Genomic DNA, 24,347 nt, shown 5'->3' with positions numbered 1-24,347 from the left:
GTGATAGAGTAACTGTGCCATTATTACTCCTCTCTGTACTCAGTGTGATAGAGTAACTGTGCCATTATTACTCCTCTCTGTACTCAGTGTGATAGAGTAACTGTGCCATTATTACTCCTCTCTGTACTCAGTGTGATAGAGTAACAGTGCCATTATTACTCCTCTGTACTCAGTGTGATAGAGTAACAGTGCCATTATTACTCCTCTGTACTCAGTGTGATAGAGTAACAGTGCCATTATTACTCCTCTGTGTACTCAGTGTGATAGAGTAACTGTGCCATTATTACTCCTCTGTGTACTCAGTGTGATAGAGTAACAGTGCCATTATTACTCCTCTCTGTACTCAGTGTGATAGAGTAACTGTGCCATTATTACTCCTCTGTACTCAGTGTGATAGAGTAACTGTGCCATTATTACTCCTCTGTCCTCAGTGTGATAGAGTAACTGTGCCATTATTACTCCTCTGTGTACTCAGTGTGATAGAGTAACTGTGCCATTATTACTCCTCTGTACTCAGTGTGATAGAGTAACTGTGCCATTATTACTCCTCTGTACTCAGTGTGATAGAGTAACTGTGCCATTATTACGCCTCTCTGTACTCAGTGTGATAGAGTAACTGTGTCATTATTACTCCTCTGTGTACTCAGTGTGATAGAGTAACAGTGCCATTATTACTCCTCTGTACTCAGTGTGATAGAGTAACTGTGTCATTATTACTCCTCTCTGTACTCAGTGTGATAGAGTAACTGTGCCATTATTACTCCTCTGTGTACTCAGTGTGATAGAGTAACAGTGCCATTATTACTCCTCTGTACTCAGTGTGATAGAGTAACTGTGTCATTATTACTCCTCTCTGTACTCAGTGTGATAGAGTAACTGTGTCATTATTACTCCTCTGTGTACTCAGTGTGATAGAGTAACAGTGCCATTATTACTCCTCTGTACTCAGTGTGATAGAGTAACTGTGCCATTATTACTCCTCTCTGTACTCAGTGTGATAGAGTAACTGTGCCATTATTACTCCTCTGTGTACTCAGTGTGATAGAGTAACTGTGCCATTATTACTCCTCTGTGTACAGTGTGATAGAGTAACTGTGCCATTATTACTCCTCTGTGTACTCAGTGTGATAGAGTAACTGTGCCATTATTACTCCTCTGTGTACTCAGTGTGATAGAGTAACTGTGTCATTATTACTCCTCTCTGTACTCAGTCTGATAGAGTAACTGTGTCATTATTACTCCTCTCTGTACTCAGTGTGATAGAGTAACAGTGCCATTATTACTCCTCTGTGTACTCAGTGTGATAGAGTAACTGTGCCATTATTACTCCTCTGTGTACTCAGTGTGATAGAGTAACTGTGTCATTATTACTCCTCTGTGTACTCAGTGTGATAGAGTAACTGTGCCATTATTACTCCTCTGTACTCAGTGTGATAGAGTAACTGTGCCATTATTACTCCTCTCTGTACTCAGTGTGATAGAGTAACAGTGCCATTATTACTCCTCTCTGTACTCAGTGTGATAGAGTAACTGTGTCATTATTACTCCTCTCTGTACTCAGTGTGATAGAGTAACTGTGCCATTATTACTCCTCTGTACTCAGTGTGATAGAGTAACAGTGCCATTATTACTCCTCTGTACTCAGTGTGATAGAGTAACAGTGCCATTATTACTCCTCTGTGTACTCAGTGTGATAGAGTAACTGTGCCATTATTACTCCTCTGTGTACTCAGTGTGATAGAGTAACAGTGCCATTATTACTCCTCTCTGTACTCAGTGTGATAGAGTAACTGTGCCATTATTACTCCTCTGTACTCAGTGTGATAGAGTAACTGTGCCATTATTACTCCTCTGTCCTCAGTGTGATAGAGTAACTGTGCCATTATTACTCCTCTGTGTACTCAGTGTGATAGAGTAACTGTGCCATTATTACTCCTCTGTACTCAGTGTGATAGAGTAACTGTGCCATTATTACTCCTCTGTGTACTCAGTGTGATAGAGTAACAGTGCCATTATTACTCCTCTGTACTCAGTGTGATAGAGTAACTGTGTCATTATTACTCCTCTGTGTACTCAGTGTGATAGAGTAACAGTGCCATTATTACTCCTCTGTACTCAGTGTGATAGAGTAACTGTGTCATTATTACTCCTCTCTGTACTCAGTGTGATAGAGTAACTGTGCCATTATTACTCCTCTGTGTACTCAGTGTGATAGAGTAACAGTGCCATTATTACTCCTCTGTACTCAGTGTGATAGAGTAACTGTGTCATTATTACTCCTCTCTGTACTCAGTGTGATAGAGTAACTGTGTCATTATTACTCCTCTGTGTACTCAGTGTGATAGAGTAACAGTGCCATTATTACTCCTCTGTACTCAGTGTGATAGAGTAACAGTGCCATTATTACTCCTCTCTGTACTCAGTGTGATAGAGTAACTGTGCCATTATTACTCCTCTCTGTACTCAGTGTGATAGAGTAACTGTGTCATTATTACTCCTCTGTGTACTCAGTGTGATAGAGTAACAGTGCCATTATTACTCCTCTGTACTCAGTGTGATAGAGTAACTGTGTCATTATTACTCCTCTCTGTACTCAGTGTGATAGAGTAACTGTGTCATTATTACTCCTCTCTGTACTCAGTGTGATAGAGTAACTGTGCCATTATTACTCCTCTGTGTACTCAGTGTGATAGAGTAACTGTGCCATTATTACTCCTCTGTACTCAGTGTGATAGAGTAACTGTGCCATTATTACTCCTCTCTGTACTCAGTGTGATAGAGTAACAGTGCCATTATTACTCCTCTCTGTACTCAGTGTGATAGAGTAACTGTGTCATTATTACTCCTCTGTGTACTCAGTGTGATAGAGTAACTGTGCCATTATTACTCCTCTGTACTCAGTGTGATAGAGTAACAGTGCCATTATTACTCCTCTGTACTCAGTGTGATAGAGTAACAGTGCCATTATTACTCCTCTGTGTACTCAGTGTGATAGAGTAACTGTGCCATTATTACTCCTCTGTGTACTCAGTGTGATAGAGTAACAGTGCCATTATTACTCCTCTCTGTACTCAGTGTGATAGAGTAACTGTGCCATTATTACTCCTCTGTACTCAGTGTGATAGAGTAACTGTGCCATTATTACTCCTCTGTCCTCAGTGTGATAGAGTAACTGTGCCATTATTACTCCTCTGTGTACTCAGTGTGATAGAGTAACTGTGCCATTATTACTCCTCTGTACTCAGTGTGATAGAGTAACTGTGCCATTATTACTCCTCTGTACTCAGTGTGATAGAGTAACTGTGCCATTATTACGCCTCTCTGTACTCAGTGTGATAGAGTAACTGTGTCATTATTACTCCTCTGTGTACTCAGTGTGATAGAGTAACAGTGCCATTATTACTCCTCTGTACTCAGTGTGATAGAGTAACTGTGTCATTATTACTCCTCTCTGTACTCAGTGTGATAGAGTAACTGTGTCATTATTACTCCTCTCTGTACTCAGTGTGATAGAGTAACTGTGCCATTATTACTCCTCTGTGTACTCAGTGTGATAGAGTAACTGTGCCATTATTACTCCTCTGTGTACTCAGTGTGATAGAGTAACTGTGCCATTATTACTCCTCTCTGTACTCAGTGTGATAGAGTAACTGTGCCATTATTACTCCTCTCTGTACTCAGTGTGATAGAGTAACTGTGTCATTATTACTCCTCTGTGTACTCAGTGTGATAGAGTAACTGTGCCATTATTACTCCTCTGTACTCAGTGTGATAGAGTAACAGTGCCATTATTACTCCTCTGTGTACTCAGTGTGATAGAGTAACAGTGCCATTATTACTCCTCTGTGTACTCAGTGTGATAGAGTAACTGTGCCATTATTACTCCTCTGTGTACTCAGTGTGATAGAGTAACAGTGCCATTATTACTCCTCTCTGTACTCAGTGTGATAGAGTAACTGTGCCATTATTACTCCTCTCTGTACTCAGTGTGATAGAGTAACTGTGTCATTATTACTCCTCTGTGTACTCAGTGTGATAGAGTAACAGTGCCATTATTACTCCTCTGTACTCAGTGTGATAGAGTAACTGTGCCATTATTACTCCTCTCTGTACTCAGTGTGATAGAGTAACTGTGTCATTATTACTCCTCTGTGTACTCAGTGTGATAGAGTAACAGTGCCATTATTACTCCTCTGTACTCAGTGTGATAGAGTAACTGTGCCATTATTACTCCTCTCTGTACTCAGTGTGATAGAGTAACAGTGCCATTATTACTCCTCTCTGTACTCAGTGTGATAGAGTAACTGTGTCATTATTACTCCTCTGTGTACTCAGTGTGATAGAGTAACTGTGCCATTATTACTCCTCTCTGTACTCAGTGTGATAGAGTAACTGTGCCATTATTACTCCTCTGTACTCAGTGTGATAGAGTAACTGTGTCATTATTACTCCTCTCTGTACTCAGTGTGATAGAGTAACTGTGTCATTATTACTCCTCTCTGTACTCAGTGTGATAGAGTAACTGTGCCATTATTACTCCTCTGTACTCAGTGTGATAGAGTAACTGTGCCATTATTACTCCTCTGTACTCAGTGTGATAGAGTAACTGTGCCATTATTACTCCTCTGTGTACTCAGTGTGATAGAGTAACAGTGCCATTATTACTCCCCCTGTACTCAGTGTGATAGAGTAACAGTGCCATTATTACTCCTCTGTGTACTCAGTGTGATAGAGTAACAGTGCCATTATTACTCCCCCCTGTACTCAGTGTGATAGAGTAACTGTGTCATTATTACTCCTCTGTGTACTCAGTGTGATAGAGTAACAGTGCCATTATTACTCCTCTGTACTCAGTGTGATAGAGTAACTGTGTCATTATTACTCCTCTGTGTACTCAGTGTGATAGAGTAACTGTGTCATTATTACTCCTCTGTGTACTCAGTGTGATAGAGTAACTGTGCCATTATTACTCCTCTCTGTACTCAGTGTGATAGAGTAACTGTGCCATTATTACTCCTCTGTACTCAGTGTGATAGAGTAACTGTGTCATTATTACTCCTCTCTGTACTCAGTGTGATAGAGTAACAGTGCCATTATTACTCCTCTCTGTACTCAGTGTGATAGAGTAACTGTGCCATTATTACTCCTCTGTGTACTCAGTGTGATAGAGTAACAGTGCCATTATTACTCCTCTGTACTCAGTGTGATAGAGTAACTGTGTCATTATTACTCCTCTGTGTACTCAGTGTGATAGAGTAACTGTGTCATTATTACTCCTCTGTGTACTCAGTGTGATAGAGTAACTGTGCCATTATTACTCCTCTGTGTACTCAGTGTGATAGAGTAACTGTGTCATTATTACTCCTCTCTGTACTCAGTGTGATAGAGTAACTGTGTCATTATTACTCCTCTCTGTACTCAGTGTGATAGAGTAACTGTGCCATTATTACTCCTCTCTGTACTCAGTGTGATAGAGTAACTGTGCCATTATTACTCCTCTGTGTGCTCAGTGTGATAGAGTAACTGTGTCATTATTACTCCTCGGTGTACTCAGTGTGATAGAGTAACTGTGTCATTATTACTCCTCGGTGTACTCAGTGTGATAGAGTAACTGTGTCATTATTACTCCTCTGTGTACTCAGTGTGATAGAGTAACAGTGCCATTATTACTCCCCTCTGTACTCAGTGTGATAGAGTAACAGTGTCATTATTACTCCTCTGTGTACTCAGTGTGATAGAGTAACAGTGTCATTATTACTCCTCTGTGTACTCAGTGTGATAGAGTAACTGTGTAATTATTACTCCTCTGTGTACTCAGTGTGATAGAGTAACTGTGTCATTATTACTCCTCTGTGTACTCAGTGTGATAGAGTAACTGTGTCATTATTACTCCTCTGTGTACTCAGTGTGATAGAGTAACAGTGCCATTATTACTCCTCTGTACTCAGTGTGATAGAGTAACTGTGTCATTATTACTCCTCTGTACTCAGTGTGATAGAGTAACAGTGCCATTATTACTCCCCTCTGTACTCAGTGTGATAGAGTAACAGTGTCATTATTACTCCTCTGTGTACTCAGTGTGATAGAGTAACTGTGTCATTATTACTCCTCTGTGTACTCAGTGTGATAGAGTAACTGTGCCATTATTACTCCTCTCTGTACTCAGTGTGATAGAGTAACTGTGCCATTATTACTCCTCTCTGTACTCAGTGTGATAGAGTAACTGTGCCATTATTACTCCTCTCTGTACTCAGTGTGATAGAGTAACTGTGCCATTATTACTCCTCTCTGTACTCAGTGTGATAGAGTAACTGTGCCATTATTACTCCTCTGTGTACTCAGTGTGATAGAGTAACTGTGCCATTATTACTCCTCTCTGTACTCAGTGTGATAGAGTAACTGTGTCATTATTACTCCTCTGTGTATTCAGTGTGATAGAGTAACTGTGTCATTATTACTCCTCTGTGTACTCAGTGTGATAGAGTAACTGTGTCATTATTACTCCTCTGTGTACTCAGTGTGATAGAGTAACAGTGCCATTATTACTCCTCTCTGTACTCAGTGTGATAGAGTAACAGTGCCATTATTACTCCTCTGTGTACTCAGTGTGATAGAGTAACTGTGCCATTATTACTCCTCTCTGTACTCAGTGTGATAGAGTAACTGTGTCATTATTACTCCTCTGTGTATTCAGTGTGATAGAGTAACAGTGTCATTATTACTCCCCTCTGTACTCAGTGTGATAGAGTAACAGTGCCATTATTACTCCCCTCTGTACTCAGTGTGATAGAGTAACAGTGTCATTATTACTCCTCTGTGTACTCAGTGTGATAGAGTAACTGTGTCATTATTACTCCTCTGTGTACTCAGTGTGATAGAGTAACAGTGCCATTATTACTCCTCTCTGTACTCAGTGTGATAGAGTAACTGTGCCATTATTACTCCTCTCTGTACTCAGTGTGATAGAGTAACTGTGCCATTATTACTCCTCTCTGTACTCAGTGTGATAGAGTAACTGTGCCATTATTACTCCTCTGTGTACTCAGTGTGATAGAGTAACTGTGCCATTATTACTCCTCTCTGTACTCAGTGTGATAGAGTAACTGTGTCATTATTACTCCTCTGTGTATTCAGTGTGATAGAGTAACAGTGTCATTATTACTCCTCTGTGTACTCAGTGTGATAGAGTAACAGTGCCATTATTACTCCTCTGTGTACTCAGTGTGATAGAGTAACTGTGTCATTATTACTCCTCTGTGTACTCAGTGTGATAGAGTAACAGTGCCATTATTACTCCTCTGTGTACTCAGTGTGATAGAGTAACTGTGTCATTATTACTCCTCTGTGTATTCAGTGTGATAGAGTAACAGTGTCATTATTACTCCCCTCTGTACTCAGTGTGATAGAGTAACAGTGTCATTATTACTCCCCTCTGTACTCAGTGTGATAGAGTAACAGTGCCATTATTACTCCCCTCTGTACTCAGTGTGATAGAGTAACAGTGTCATTATTACTCCTCTGTGTACTCAGTGTGATAGAGTAACTGTGCCATTATTACTCCTCTCTGTACTCAGTGTGATAGAGTAACTGTGCCATTATTACTCCTCTCTGTACTCAGTGTGATAGAGTAACTGTGCCATTATTACTCCTCTGTGTACTCAGTGTGATAGAGTAACTGTGTCATTATTACTCCTCTCTGTACTCAGTGTGATAGAGTAACTGTCATTATTACTCCTCTGTGTATTCAGTGTGATAGAGTAACTGTGTCATTATTACTCCTCTGTGTACTCAGTGTGATAGAGTAACTGTGTCATTATTACTCCTCTGTGTATTCAGTGTGATAGAGTAACTGTGTCATTATTACTCCTCTGTGTATTCAGTGTGATAGAGTAACTGTGTCATTATTACTCCTCTGTGTACTCAGTGTGATAGAGTAACAGTGCCATTATTACTCCTCTGTGTACTCAGTGTGATAGAGTAACTGTCATTATTACTCCTCTGTGTATTCAGTGTGATAGAGTAACAGTGTCATTATTACTCCTCTGTGTACTCAGTGTGATAGAGTAACTGTGCCATTATTACTCCTCTGTGTACTCAGTGTGATAGAGTAACTGTGTCATTATTACTCCTCTGTGTACTCAGTGTGATAGAGTAACTGTGTCATTATTACTCCTCTGTGTACTCAGTGTGATAGAGTAACTGTGTCATTATTACTCCTCTGTGTACTCAGTGTGATAGAGTAACAGTGTCATTATTACTCCTCTGTGTACTCAGTGTGATAGAGTAACTGTGTCATTATTACTCCTCTGTGTACTCAGTGTGATAGAGTAACTGTGTCATTATTACTCCTCTGTGTACTCAGTGTGATAGAGTAACAGTGCCATTATTACTCCTCTCTGTACTCAGTGTGATAGAGTAACAGTGCCATTATTACTCCTCTGTGTACTCAGTGTGATAGAGTAACTGTGTCATTATTACTCCTCTGTGTATTCAGTGTGATAGAGTAACTGTGTCATTATTACTCCTCTGTGTATTCAGTGTGATAGAGTAACTGTGTCATTATTACTCCTCTCTGTACTCAGTGTGATAGAGTAACTGTGCCATTATTACTCCCCTCTGTACTCAGTGTGATAGAGTAACAGTGTCATTATTACTCCTCTGTGTACTCAGTGTGATAGAGTAACTGTGTCATTATTACTCCTCTGTGTACTCAGTGTGATAGAGTAACAGTGCCATTATTACTCCTCTCTGTACTCAGTGTGATAGAGTAACTGTGCCATTATTACTCCTCTCTGTACTCAGTGTGATAGAGTAACTGTGCCATTATTACTCCTCTGTGTACTCAGTGTGATAGAGTAACTGTGTCATTATTACTCCTCTCTGTACTCAGTGTGATAGAGTAACAGTGTCATTATTACTCCTCTGTGTACTCAGTGTGATAGAGTAACTGTGCCATTATTACTCCTCTCTGTACTCAGTGTGATAGAATAACTGTGCCATTATTACTCCTCTGTGTACTCAGTGTGATAGAGTAACTGTGCCATTATTACTCCTCTCTGTACTCAGTGTGATAGACTGTGTCATTATTACTCCTCTCTGTACTCAGTGTGATAGAGTAACTGTGCCATTATTACTCCTCTGTACTCAGTGTGATAGAGTAACTGTGCCATTATTACTCCTCTGTACTCAGTGTGATAGAGTAACTGTGCCATTATTACTCCTCTGTGTACTCAGTGTGATAGAGTAACTGTGCCATTATTACTCCTCTGTACTCAGTGTGATAGAGTAACTGTGCCATTATTACTCCTCTGTGTACTCAGTGTGATAGAGTAACTGTGCCATTATTACTCCTCTGTACTCAGTGTGATAGAGTAACAGTGCCATTATTACTCCTCTCTGTACTCAGTGTGATAGAGTAACTGTGTCATTATTACTCCTCTCTGTACTCAGTGTGATAGAGTAACTGTGCCATTATTACTCCTCTGTACTCAGTGTGATAGAGTAACAGTGCCATTATTACTCCTCTCTGTACTCAGTGTGATAGAGTAACTGTGCCATTATTACTCCTCTCTGTACTCAGTGTGATAGAGTAACTGTGTCATTATTACTCCTCTGTGTACTCAGTGTGATAGAGTAACAGTGCCATTATTACTCCTCTGTACTCAGTGTGATAGAGTAACTGTGTCATTATTACTCCTCTCTGTACTCAGTGTGATAGAGTAACTGTGTCATTATTACTCCTCTCTGTACTCAGTGTGATAGAGTAACTGTGTCATTATTACTCCTCTCTGTACTCAGTGTGATAGAGTAACTGTGCCATTATTACTCCTCTGTGTACTCAGTGTGATAGAGTAACAGTGCCATTATTACTCCTCTGTACTCAGTGTGATAGAGTAACTGTGCCATTATTACTCCTCTCTGTACTCAGTGTGATAGAGTAACAGTGCCATTATTACTCCTCTGTACTCAGTGTGATAGAGTAACAGTGCCATTATTACTCCTCTGTGTACTCAGTGTGATAGAGTAACTGTGTCATTATTACTCCTCTCTGTACTCAGTGTGATAGAGTAACAGTGCCATTATTACTCCTCTCTGTACTCAGTGTGATAGAGTAACTGTGCCATTATTACTCCTCTGTGTACTCAGTGTGATAGAGTAACTGTGTCATTATTACTCCTCTGTGTACTCAGTGTGATAGAGTAACTGTCATTATTACTCCTCTGTGTATTCAGTGTGATAGAGTAACAGTGTCATTATTACTCCTCTGTGTACTCAGTGTGATAGAGTAACTGTGCCATTATTACTCCTCTGTGTACTCAGTGTGATAGAGTAACTGTGTCATTATTACTCCTCTGTGTACTCAGTGTGATAGAGTAACTGTGTCATTATTACTCCTCTGTGTACTCAGTGTGATAGAGTAACTGTGTCATTATTACTCCTCTGTGTACTCAGTGTGATAGAGTAACAGTGTCATTATTACTCCTCTGTGTACTCAGTGTGATAGAGTAACTGTGTCATTATTACTCCTCTGTGTACTCAGTGTGATAGAGTAACTGTGTCATTATTACTCCTCTCTGTACTCAGTGTGATAGAGTAACAGTGCCATTATTACTCCTCTCTGTACTCAGTGTGATAGAGTAACAGTGCCATTATTACTCCTCTGTGTACTCAGTGTGATAGAGTAACTGTGTCATTATTACTCCTCTGTGTATTCAGTGTGATAGAGTAACTGTGTCATTATTACTCCTCTGTGTATTCAGTGTGATAGAGTAACTGTGTCATTATTACTCCTCTCTGTACTCAGTGTGATAGAGTAACTGTGCCATTATTACTCCCCTCTGTACTCAGTGTGATAGAGTAACAGTGTCATTATTACTCCTCTGTGTACTCAGTGTGATAGAGTAACTGTGTCATTATTACTCCTCTGTGTACTCAGTGTGATAGAGTAACTGTGCCATTATTACTCCTCTCTGTACTCAGTGTGATAGAGTAACTGTGCCATTATTACTCCTCTCTGTACTCAGTGTGATAGAGTAACTGTGCCATTATTACTCCTCTCTGTACTCAGTGTGATAGAGTAACTGTGTCATTATTACTCCTCTCTGTACTCAGTGTGATAGAGTAACAGTGTCATTATTACTCCTCTGTGTACTCAGTGTGATAGAGTAACTGTGCCATTATTACTCCTCTCTGTACTCAGTGTGATAGAATAACTGTGCCATTATTACTCCTCTGTGTACTCAGTGTGATAGAGTAACTGTGCCATTATTACTCCTCTCTGTACTCAGTGTGATAGAGTAACTGTGTCATTATTACTCCTCTCTGTACTCAGTGTGATAGAGTAACTGTGCCATTATTACTCCTCTGTACTCAGTGTGATAGAGTAACTGTGCCATTATTACTCCTCTGTACTCAGTGTGATAGAGTAACTGTGCCATTATTACTCCTCTGTGTACTCAGTGTGATAGAGTAACTGTGCCATTATTACTCCTCTGTACTCAGTGTGATAGAGTAACTGTGCCATTATTACTCCTCTGTGTACTCAGTGTGATAGAGTAACTGTGCCATTATTACTCCTCTGTACTCAGTGTGATAGAGTAACAGTGCCATTATTACTCCTCTCTGTACTCAGTGTGATAGAGTAACTGTGTCATTATTACTCCTCTCTGTACTCAGTGTGATAGAGTAACTGTGCCATTATTACTCCTCTGTACTCAGTGTGATAGAGTAACAGTGCCATTATTACTCCTCTCTGTACTCAGTGTGATAGAGTAACTGTGCCATTATTACTCCTCTCTGTACTCAGTGTGATAGAGTAACTGTGTCATTATTACTCCTCTGTGTACTCAGTGTGATAGAGTAACAGTGCCATTATTACTCCTCTGTACTCAGTGTGATAGAGTAACTGTGTCATTATTACTCCTCTCTGTACTCAGTGTGATAGAGTAACTGTGTCATTATTACTCCTCTCTGTACTCAGTGTGATAGAGTAACTGTGTCATTATTACTCCTCTCTGTACTCAGTGTGATAGAGTAACTGTGCCATTATTACTCCTCTGTGTACTCAGTGTGATAGAGTAACAGTGCCATTATTACTCCTCTGTACTCAGTGTGATAGAGTAACTGTGCCATTATTACTCCTCTCTGTACTCAGTGTGATAGAGTAACAGTGCCATTATTACTCCTCTGTACTCAGTGTGATAGAGTAACAGTGCCATTATTACTCCTCTGTGTACTCAGTGTGATAGAGTAACTGTGTCATTATTACTCCTCTCTGTACTCAGTGTGATAGAGTAACAGTGCCATTATTACTCCTCTCTGTACTCAGTGTGATAGAGTAACTGTGCCATTATTACTCCTCTGTGTACTCAGTGTGATAGAGTAACTGTGTCATTATTACTCCTCTGTGTATTCAGTGTGATAGAGTAACAGTGTCATTATTACTCCCCTCTGTACTCAGTGTGATAGAGTAACAGTGTCATTATTACTCCCCTCTGTACTCAGTGTGATAGAGTAACAGTGCCATTATTACTCCCCTCTGTACTCAGTGTGATAGAGTAACAGTGTCATTATTACTCCTCTGTGTACTCAGTGTGATAGAGTAACTGTGTCATTATTACTCCTCTCTGTACTCAGTGTGATAGAGTAACTGTGTCATTATTACTCCTCTCTGTACTCAGTGTGATAGAGTAACTGTGCCATTATTACTCCTCTGTGTACTCAGTGTGATAGAGTAACTGTGTCATTATTACTCCTCTCTGTACTCAGTGTGATAGAGTAACTGTCATTATTACTCCTCTGTGTATTCAGTGTGATAGAGTAACTGTGTCATTATTACTCCTCTGTGTACTCAGTGTGATAGAGTAACTGTGTCATTATTACTCCTCTGTGTATTCAGTGTGATAGAGTAACTGTGTCATTATTACTCCTCTCTGTACTCAGTGTGATAGAGTAACAGTGTCATTATTACTCCTCTGTGTACTCAGTGTGATAGAGTAACTGTGCCATTATTACTCCTCTCTGTACTCAGTGTGATAGAGTAACTGTGCCATTATTACTCCTCTGTGTACTCAGTGTGATAGAGTAACTGTGTCATTATTACTCCTCTGTGTACTCAGTGTGATAGAGTAACTGTGCCATTATTACTCCTCTCTGTACTCAGTGTGATAGAGTAACTGTGTCATTATTACTCCTCTCTGTACTCAGTGTGATAGAGTAACTGTGCCATTATTACTCCTCTGTACTCAGTGTGATAGAGTAACTGTGCCATTATTACTCCTCTGTACTCAGTGTGATAGAGTAACTGTGCCATTATTACTCCTCTGTGTACTCAGTGTGATAGAGTAACTGTGCCATTATTACTCCTCTGTACTCAGTGTGATAGAGTAACTGTGCCATTATTACTCCTCTGTGTACTCAGTGTGATAGAGTAACTGTGCCATTATTACTCCTCTGTACTCAGTGTGATAGAGTAACAGTGCCATTATTACTCCTCTCTGTACTCAGTGTGATAGAGTAACTGTGTCATTATTACTCCTCTCTGTACTCAGTGTGATAGAGTAACTGTGCCATTATTACTCCTCTGTACTCAGTGTGATAGAGTAACAGTGCCATTATTACTCCTCTCTGTACTCAGTGTGATAGAGTAACTGTGCCATTATTACTCCTCTCTGTACTCAGTGTGATAGAGTAACTGTGTCATTATTACTCCTCTGTGTACTCAGTGTGATAGAGTAACAGTGCCATTATTACTCCTCTGTACTCAGTGTGATAGAGTAACTGTGTCATTATTACTCCTCTCTGTACTCAGTGTGATAGAGTAACTGTGTCATTATTACTCCTCTCTGTACTCAGTGTGATAGAGTAACTGTGCCATTATTACTCCTCTGTGTACTCAGTGTGATAGAGTAACAGTGCCATTATTACTCCTCTGTACTCAGTGTGATAGAGTAACTGTGCCATTATTACTCCTCTCTGTACTCAGTGTGATAGAGTAACAGTGCCATTATTACTCCTCTCTGTACTCAGTGTGATAGAGTAACTGTGCCATTATTACTCCTCTGTGTACTCAGTGTGATAGAGTAACAGTGCCATTATTACTCCTCTGTACTCAGTGTGATAGAGTAACTGTGCCATTATTACTCCTCTCTGTACTCAGTGTGATAGAGTAACAGTGCCATTATTACTCCTCTGTGTACTCAGTGTGATAGAGTAACAGTGCCATTATTACTCCTCTGTGTATTCAGTGTGATAGAGTAACAGTGTCATTATTACTCCTCTGTGTACTCAGTGTGATAGAGTAACTGTGCCATTATTACTCCTCTGTGTACTCAGTGTGATAGAGTAACTGTGTCATTATTACTCCTCTGTGTACTCAGTGTGATAGAGTAACTGTGTCATTATTACTCCTCTGTGTACTCAGTGTGATAGAGTAACTGTGTCATTATTACTCCTCTGTGTACTCAGTGTGATAGAGTAACTGTGTCATTATTACTCCTCTGTGTACTCAGTGTGATAGAGTAACTGTGTCATTATTACTCCTCTGTGTACTCAGTGTGATAGAGTAACTGTGTCATTATTACTCCTCTGTGTACTCAGTGTGATAGAGTAACTGTGTCATTATTACTCCTCTGTGTACTCAGTGTGATAGAGTAACAGTGCCATTATTACTCCTCTCTGTACTCAGTGTGATAGAGTAACAGTGCCATTATTACTCCTCTGTGTACTCAGTGTGATAGAGTAACTGTGTCATTATTACTCCTCTGTGTATTCAGTGTGATAGAGTAACTGTGTCATTATTACTCCTCTGTGTATTCAGTGTGATAGAGTAACTGTGTCATTATTACTCCTCTCTGTACTCAGTGTGATAGAGTAACTGTGCCATTATTACTCCCCTCTGTACTCAGTGTGATAGAGTAACAGTGTCATTATTACTCCTCTGTGTACTCAGTGTGATAGAGTAACTGTGTCATTATTACTCCTCTGTGTACTCAGTGTGATAGAGTAACAGTGCCATTATTACTCCTCTGTGTACTCAGTGTGATAGAGTAACAGTGCCATTATTACTCCTCTCTGTACTCAGTGTGATAGAGTAACAGTGCCATTATTACTCCTCTGTGTACTCAGTGTGATAGAGTAACTGTGTCATTATTACTCCTCTGTGTATTCAGTGTGATAGAGTAACTGTGTCATTATTACTCCTCTGTGTATTCAGTGTGATAGAGTAACTGTGTCATTATTACTCCTCTCTGTACTCAGTGTGATAGAGTAACTGTGCCATTATTACTCCCCTCTGTACTCAGTGTGATAGAGTAACAGTGTCATTATTACTCCTCTGTGTACTCAGTGTGATAGAGTAACTGTGTCATTATTACTCCTCTGTGTACTCAGTGTGATAGAGTAACAGTGCCATTATTACTCCTCTCTGTACTCAGTGTGATAGAGTAACTGTGCCATTATTACTCCTCTCTGTACTCAGTGTGATAGAGTAACTGTGCCATTATTACTCCTCTGTGTACTCAGTGTGATAGAGTAACTGTGCCATTATTACTCCTCTCTGTACTCAGTGTGATAGAATAACTGTGCCATTATTACTCCTCTGTGTACTCAGTGTGATAGAGTAACTGTGCCATTATTACTTCTCTCTGTACTCAGTGTGATAGAGTAACTGTGTCATTATTACTCCTCTCTGTACTCAGTGTGATAGAGTAACTGTGCCATTATTACTCCTCTGTACTCAGTGTGATAGAGTAACTGTGCCATTATTACTCCTCTGTACTCAGTGTGATAGAGTAACTGTGCCATTATTACTCCTCTGTGTACTCAGTGTGATAGAGTAACTGTGCCATTATTACTCCTCTGTACTCAGTGTGATAGAGTAACTGTGCCATTATTACTCCTCTGTGTACTCAGTGTGATAGAGTAACTGTGCCATTATTACTCCTCTGTACTCAGTGTGATAGAGTAACAGTGCCATTATTACTCCTCTCTGTACTCAGTGTGATAGAGTAACTGTGTCATTATTACTCCCCTCTGTACTCAGTGTGATAGAGTAACAGTGTCATTATTACTCCTCTGTGTACTCAGTGTGATAGAGTAACTGTGTCATTATTACTCCTCTCTGTACTCAGTGTGATAGAGTAACAGTGCCATTATTACTCCTCTGTGTACTCAGTGTGATATAGTAACTGTCATTATTACTCCTCTGTGTACTCAGTGTGATAGAGTAACAGTGTCATTATTACTCCTCTGTGTACTCAGTGTGATAGAGTAACTGTGCCATTATTACTCCTCTGTGTACTCAGTGTGATAGAGTAACTGTGTCATTATTACTCCTCTGTGTACTCAGTGTGATAGAGTAACTGTGTCATTATTACTCCTCTGTGTACTCAGTGTGATAGAGTAACAGTGTCATTATTACTCCTCTGTGTACTCAGTGTGATAGAGTAACAGTGTCATTATTACTCCTCTGTGTACTCAGTGTGATAGAGTAACTGTGTCATTATTACTCCTCTGTGTACTCAGTGTGATAGAGTAACTGTGTCATTATTACTCCTCTGTGTACTCAGTGTGATAGAGTAACAGTGCCATTATTACTCCTCTGTGTATTCAGTGTGATAGAGTAACAGTGTCATTATTACTCCCCTCTGTACTCAGTGTGATAGAGTAACAGTGTCATTATTACTCCTCTGTGTACTCAGTGTGATAGAGTAACTGTGTCATTATTACTCCTCTGTGTACTCAGTGTGATAGAGTAACAGTGCCATTATTACTCCTCTCTGTACTCAGTGTGATAGAGTAACTGTGCCATTATTACTCCTCTCTGTACTCAGTGTGATAGAGTAACTGTGCCATTATTACTCCTCTCTGTACTCAGTGTGATAGAGTAACTGTGCCATTATTACTCCTCTGTGTACTCAGTGTGATAGAGTAACTGTGCCATTATTACTCCTCTCTGTACTCAGTGTGATAGAGTAACTGTGTCCATTATTACTCCTCTGTGTATTCAGTGTGATAGAGTAACTGTGTCATTATTACTCCTCTGTGTACTCAGTGTGATAGAGTAACTGTGTCATTATTACTCCTCTGTGTACTCAGTGTGATAGAGTAACAGTGCCATTATTACTCCTCTCTGTACTCAGTGTGATAGAGTAACAGTGCCATTATTACTCCTCTCTGTACTCAGTGTGATAGAGTAACTGTGCCATTATTACTCCTCTGTGTACTCAGTGTGATAGAGTAACTGTGCCATTATTACTCCTCTGTGTACTCAGTGTGATAGAGTAACTGTGCCATTATTACTCCTCTGTGTACTCAGTGTGATAGAGTAACTGTGCCATTATTACTCCTCTGTGTACTCAGTGTGATAGAGTAACTGTGTCATTATTACTCCTCTGTGTACTCAGTGTGATAGAGTAACTGTGTCATTATTACTCCTCTGTGTACTCAGTGTGATAGAGTAACTGTGTCATTATTACTCCTCTGTGTACTCAGTGTGATAGAGTAACTGTGTCATTATTACTCCTCTGTGTACTCAGTGTGATAGAGTAACTGTGCCATTATTACTCCTCTCTGTACTCAGTGTGATAGAGTAACTGTGTCATTATTACTCCTCTGTGTACTCAGTGTGATAGAGTAACAGTGTCATTATTACTCCCCTCTGTACTCAGTGTGATAGAGTAACAGTGCCATTATTACTCCCCTCTGTACTCAGTGTGATAGAGTAACAGTGCCATTATTACTCCTCTCTGTACTCAGTGTGATAGAGTAACTGTGTCATTATTACTCCTCTGTGTATTCAGTGTGATAGAGTAACAGTGTCATTATTACTCCCCTCTGTACTCAGTGTGATAGATTAACAGTGCCATTATTACTCCCCTCTGTACTCAGTGTGATAGAGTAACTGTGTCATTATTACTCCTCTGTGTATTCAGTGTGATAGAGTAACAGTGTCATTATTACTCCCCTCTGTACTCAGTGTGATAGAGTAACAGTGCCATTATTACTCCCCTCTGTACTCAGTGTGATAGAGTAACAGTGTCATTATTACTCCTCTGTGTACTCAGTGTGATAGAGTAACTGTGCCATTATTACTCCTCTCTGTACTCAGTGTGATAGAGTAACTGTGCCATTATTACTCCTCTGTGTACTCAGTGTGATAGAGTAACTGTGCCATTATTACTCCCCTCTGTACTCAGTGTGATAGAGTAACAGTGTCATTATTACTCCTCTGTGTATTCAGTGTGATAGAGTAACAGTGTCATTATTACTCCTCTGTGTACTCAGTGTGATAGAGTAACAGTGCCATTATTACTCCTCTGTGTACTCAGTGTGATAGAGTAACTGTGTCATTATTACTCCTCTGTGTACTCAGTGTGATAGAGTAACAGTGCCATTATTACTCCTCTGTGTACTCAGTGTGATAGAGTAACTGTGTCATTATTACTCCTCTGTGTATTCAGTGTGATAGAGTAACAGTGTCATTATTACTCCCCTCTGTACTCAGTGTGATAGAGTAACAGTGTCATTATTACTCCCCTCTGTACTCAGTGTGATAGAGTAACAGTGCCATTATTACTCCCCTCTGTACTCAGTGTGATAGAGTAACAGTGTCATTATTACTCCTCTGTGTACTCAGTGTGATAGAGTAACTGTGTCATTATTACTCCTCTCTGTACTCAGTGTGATAGAGTAACTGTGCCATTATTACTCCTCTCTGTACTCAGTGTGATAGAGTAACTGTGCCATTATTACTCCTCTGTGTACTCAGTGTGATAGAGTAACTGTGTCATTATTACTCCTCTCTGTACTCAGTGTGATAGAGTAACTGTCATTATTACTCCTCTGTGTATTCAGTGTGATAGAGTAACTGTGTCATTATTACTCCTCTGTGTACTCAGTGTGATAGAGTAACTGTGTCATTATTACTCCTCTGTGTATTCAGTGTGATAGAGTAACTGTGTCATTATTACTCCTCTGTGTTTTCAGTGTGATAGAGTAACTGTGTCATTATTACTCCTCTCTGTACTCAGTGTGATAGAGTAACTGTGCCATTATTACTCCCCTCTGTACTCAGTGTGATAGAGTAACAGTGTCATTATTACTCCTCTGTGTACTCAGTGTGATAGAGTAACAGTGCCATTATTACTCCTCTCTGTACTCAGTGTGATAGAGTAACTGTGCCATTATTACTCCTCTCTGTACTCAGTGTGATAGAGTAACTGTGCCATTATTACTCCTCTGTGTACTCAGTGTGATAGAGTAACTGTGCCATTATTACTCCTCTGTGTACTCAGTGTGATAGAGTAACTGTCATTATTACTCCTCTGTGTATTCAGTGTGATAGAGTAACTGTGTCATTATTACTCCTCTGTGTACTCAGTGTGATAGAGTAACTGTGTCATTATTACTCCTCTGTGTACTCAGTGTGATAGAGTAACAGTGTCATTATTACTCCTCTGTGTACTCAGTGTGATAGAGTAACTGTGTCATTATTACTCCTCTGTGTACTCAGTGTGATAGAGTAACTGTGTCATTATTACTCCTCTGTGTACTCAGTGTGATAGAGTAACAGTGCCATTATTACTCCTCTCTGTACTCAGTGTGATAGAGTAACTGTGTCATTATTACTCCTCTGTGTATTCAGTGTGATAGAGTAACAGTGTCATTATTACTCCCCTCTGTACTCAGTGTGATAGAGTAACAGTGCCATTATTACTCCCCTCTGTACTCAGTGTGATAGAGTAACAGTGTCATTATTACTCCTCTGTGTACTCAGTGTGATAGAGTAACTGTGTCATTATTACTCCTCTGTGTACTCAGTGTGATAGAGTAACAGTGCCATTATTACTCCTCTCTGTACTCAGTGTGATAGAGTAACTGTGCCATTATTACTCCTCTCTGTACTCAGTGTGATAGAGTAACTGTGCCATTATTACTCCTCTCTGTACTCAGTGTGATAGAGTAACTGTGCCATTATTACTCCTCTGTGTACTCAGTGTGATAGAGTAACTGTGCCATTATTACTCCTCTCTGTACTCAGTGTGATAGAGTAACTGTGTCATTATTACTCCTCTGTGTATTCAGTGTGATAGAGTAACAGTGTCATTATTACTCCTCTGTGTACTCAGTGTGATAGAGTAACAGTGCCATTATTACTCCTCTGTGTACTCAGTGTGATAGAGTAACTGTGTCATTATTACTCCTCTGTGTACTCAGTGTGATAGAGTAACAGTGCCATTATTACTCCTCTGTGTACTCAGTGTGATAGAGTAACTGTGTCATTATTACTCCTCTGTGTATTCAGTGTGATAGAGTAACAGTGTCATTATTACTCCCCTCTGTACTCAGTGTGATAGAGTAACAGTGTCATTATTACTCCCCTCTGTACTCAGTGTGATAGAGTAACAGTGCCATTATTACTCCCCTCTGTACTCAGTGTGATAGAGTAACAGTGTCATTATTACTCCTCTGTGTACTCAGTGTGATAGAGTAACTGTGTCATTATTACTCCTCTCTGTACTCAGTGTGATAGAGTAACTGTGCCATTATTACTCCTCTCTGTACTCAGTGTGATAGAGTAACTGTGCCATTATTACTCCTCTGTGTACTCAGTGTGATAGAGTAACTGTGTCATTATTACTCCTCTCTGTACTCAGTGTGATAGAGTAACTGTCATTATTACTCCTCTGTGTATTCAGTGTGATAGAGTAACTGTGTCATTATTACTCCTCTGTGTACTCAGTGTGATAGAGTAACTGTGTCATTATTACTCCTCTGTGTATTCAGTGTGATAGAGTAACTGTGTCATTATTACTCCTCTGTGTATTCAGTGTGATAGAGTAACTGTGTCATTATTACTCCTCTCTGTACTCAGTGTGATAGAGTAACTGTGCCATTATTACTCCCCTCTGTACTCAGTGTGATAGAGTAACTGTGCCATTATTACTCCTCTGTGTACTCAGTGTGATAGAGTAACTGTGCCATTATTACTCCTCTCTGTACTCAGTGTGATAGAGTAACTGTGTCATTATTACTCCTCTGTGTATTCAGTGTGATAGAGTAACTGTGTCATTATTACTCCTCTGTGTACTCAGTGTGATAGAGTAACTGTGTCATTATTACTCCTCTGTGTACTCAGTGTGATAGAGTAACAGTGCCATTATTACTCCTCTCTGTACTCAGTGTGATAGAGTAACAGTGCCATTATTACTCCTCTCTGTACTCAGTGTGATAGAGTAACTGTGCCATTATTACTCCTCTGTGTACTCAGTGTGATAGAGTAACTGTGCCATTATTACTCCTCTGTGTACTCAGTGTGATAGAGTAACTGTGCCATTATTACTCCTCTGTGTACTCAGTGTGATAGAGTAACTGTGCCATTATTACTCCTCTGTGTACTCAGTGTGATAGAGTAACTGTGTCATTATTACTCCTCTGTGTACTCAGTGTGATAGAGTAACTGTGTCATTATTACTCCTCTGTGTACTCAGTGTGATAGAGTAACTGTGTCATTATTACTCCTCTGTGTACTCAGTGTGATAGAGTAACTGTGTCATTATTACTCCTCTGTGTACTCAGTGTGATAGAGTAACTGTGCCATTATTACTCCTCTCTGTACTCAGTGTGATAGAGTAACTGTGTCATTATTACTCCTCTGTGTACTCAGTGTGATAGAGTAACAGTGTCATTATTACTCCCCTCTGTACTCAGTGTGATAGAGTAACAGTGCCATTATTACTCCCCTCTGTACTCAGTGTGATAGAGTAACAGTGCCATTATTACTCCTCTCTGTACTCAGTGTGATAGAGTAACTGTGTCATTATTACTCCTCTGTGTATTCAGTGTGATAGAGTAACAGTGTCATTATTACTCCCCTCTGTACTCAGTGTGATAGATTAACAGTGCCATTATTACTCCCCTCTGTACTCAGTGTGATAGAGTAACTGTGTCATTATTACTCCTCTGTGTATTCAGTGTGATAGAGTAACAGTGTCATTATTACTCCCCTCTGTACTCAGTGTGATAGAGTAACAGTGCCATTATTACTCCCCTCTGTACTCAGTGTGATAGAGTAACAGTGTCATTATTACTCCTCTGTGTACTCAGTGTGATAGAGTAACTGTGCCATTATTACTCCTCTCTGTACTCAGTGTGATAGAGTAACTGTGCCATTATTACTCCTCTGTGTACTCAGTGTGATAGAGTAACTGTGCCATTATTACTCCCCTCTGTACTCAGTGTGATAGAGTAACAGTGTCATTATTACTCCTCTGTGTATTCAGTGTGATAGAGTAACAGTGTCATTATTACTCCTCTGTGTACTCAGTGTGATAGAGTAACAGTGCCATTATTACTCCTCTGTGTACTCAGTGTGATAGAGTAACTGTGTCATTATTACTCCTCTGTGTACTCAGTGTGATAGAGTAACAGTGCCATTATTACTCCTCTGTGTACTCAGTGTGATAGAGTAACTGTGTCATTATTACTCCTCTGTGTATTCAGTGTGATAGAGTAACAGTGTCATTATTACTCCCCTCTGTACTCAGTGTGATAGAGTAACAGTGTCATTATTACTCCCCTCTGTACTCAGTGTGATAGAGTAACAGTGCCATTATTACTCCCCTCTGTACTCAGTGTGATAGAGTAACAGTGTCATTATTACTCCTCTGTGTACTCAGTGTGATAGAGTAACTGTGTCATTATTACTCCTCTCTGTACTCAGTGTGATAGAGTAACTGTGCCATTATTACTCCTCTCTGTACTCAGTGTGATAGAGTAACTGTGCCATTATTACTCCTCTGTGTACTCAGTGTGATAGAGTAACTGTGTCATTATTACTCCTCTCTGTACTCAGTGTGATAGAGTAACTGTCATTATTACTCCTCTGTGTATTCAGTGTGATAGAGTAACTGTGTCATTATTACTCCTCTGTGTACTCAGTGTGATAGAGTAACTGTGTCATTATTACTCCTCTGTGTATTCAGTGTGATAGAGTAACTGTGTCATTATTACTCCTCTGTGTTTTCAGTGTGATAGAGTAACTGTGTCATTATTACTCCTCTCTGTACTCAGTGTGATAGAGTAACTGTGCCATTATTACTCCCCTCTGTACTCAGTGTGATAGAGTAACAGTGTCATTATTACTCCTCTGTGTACTCAGTGTGATAGAGTAACAGTGCCATTATTACTCCTCTCTGTACTCAGTGTGATAGAGTAACTGTGCCATTATTACTCCTCTCTGTACTCAGTGTGATAGAGTAACTGTGCCATTATTACTCCTCTGTGTACTCAGTGTGATAGAGTAACTGTGCCATTATTACTCCTCTGTGTACTCAGTGTGATAGAGTAACTGTCATTATTACTCCTCTGTGTATTCAGTGTGATAGAGTAACTGTGTCATTATTACTCCTCTGTGTACTCAGTGTGATAGAGTAACTGTGTCATTATTACTCCTCTGTGTACTCAGTGTGATAGAGTAACAGTGTCATTATTACTCCTCTGTGTACTCAGTGTGATAGAGTAACTGTGTCATTATTACTCCTCTGTGTACTCAGTGTGATAGAGTAACTGTGTCATTATTACTCCTCTGTGTACTCAGTGTGATAGAGTAACAGTGCCATTATTACTCCTCTCTGTACTCAGTGTGATAGAGTAACTGTGTCATTATTACTCCTCTGTGTATTCAGTGTGATAGAGTAACAGTGTCATTATTACTCCCCTCTGTACTCAGTGTGATAGAGTAACAGTGCCATTATTACTCCCCTCTGTACTCAGTGTGATAGAGTAACAGTGTCATTATTACTCCTCTGTGTACTCAGTGTGATAGAGTAACTGTGTCATTATTACTCCTCTGTGTACTCAGTGTGATAGAGTAACAGTGCCATTATTACTCCTCTCTGTACTCAGTGTGATAGAGTAACTGTGCCATTATTACTCCTCTCTGTACTCAGTGTGATAGAGTAACTGTGCCATTATTACTCCTCTCTGTACTCAGTGTGATAGAGTAACTGTGCCATTATTACTCCTCTGTGTACTCAGTGTGATAGAGTAACTGTGCCATTATTACTCCTCTCTGTACTCAGTGTGATAGAGTAACTGTGTCATTATTACTCCTCTGTGTATTCAGTGTGATAGAGTAACAGTGTCATTATTACTCCTCTGTGTACTCAGTGTGATAGAGTAACAGTGCCATTATTACTCCTCTGTGTACTCAGTGTGATAGAGTAACTGTGTCATTATTACTCCTCTGTGTACTCAGTGTGATAGAGTAACAGTGCCATTATTACTCCTCTGTGTACTCAGTGTGATAGAGTAACTGTGTCATTATTACTCCTCTGTGTATTCAG

The 24,347-nt window shown here is 39.8% G+C and overlaps 1 protein-coding gene across 6 annotated transcripts in view; it reads left to right on the top strand.

Moving 5' to 3' along the window:
• The window catches only part of STK36 (serine/threonine kinase 36), a 203,616-nt gene that overhangs the window by 662 nt on the left and 178,607 nt on the right, over positions 1-24,347 (top strand). The window lies entirely within an intron of this gene.

Source organism: Taudactylus pleione, unplaced genomic scaffold (assembly GCF_031769625.1).
Source record: "Taudactylus pleione unplaced genomic scaffold, aTauple2 ptg001014l, whole genome shotgun sequence".
Lineage (NCBI taxonomy): Eukaryota > Metazoa > Chordata > Amphibia > Anura > Myobatrachidae > Taudactylus > Taudactylus pleione.
The sequence above is the reverse complement of the archived record's forward strand: the minus strand, read 5'-3'. Positions and strand labels throughout refer to the sequence as shown.